Below are 305 nucleotides of genomic sequence, written 5' to 3'. Positions count from 1 at the left end.
CTGCAGAGTTTATGTATTGCCTTTGTCTGACTCATAGCTTGAGTTGACAAGTTCCAACAGAGACAGTGGAGGAAAAATAGCCCCAGGCTCAATGAATGAACGAGTAAAACTCTGGTATGAAGACGGTAAAAGTGAGTGAACAATGTGTTGCACTACTGATTTACTAATTTTGTTTATTTCTGTGATTACAGGCCTGTTCAAAGTGTGAAGACTAAAATAGATGAACACACCTTGTGAGTCATAAATAGCAAAAGGAATGTGACCTTGAATCTCAAAGGCCTGAAAATACTGAATATCAGTGAGAA

Source organism: Trachinotus anak, unplaced genomic scaffold (assembly GCF_046630095.1).
Source record: "Trachinotus anak isolate AG129_WGS33_773 ecotype Australia unplaced genomic scaffold, CSIRO_AGI_Tana_v1 ptg000019l, whole genome shotgun sequence".
NCBI lineage: Eukaryota > Metazoa > Chordata > Actinopteri > Carangiformes > Carangidae > Trachinotus > Trachinotus anak.
The sequence above is the reverse complement of the archived record's forward strand: the minus strand, read 5'-3'. Positions refer to the sequence as shown.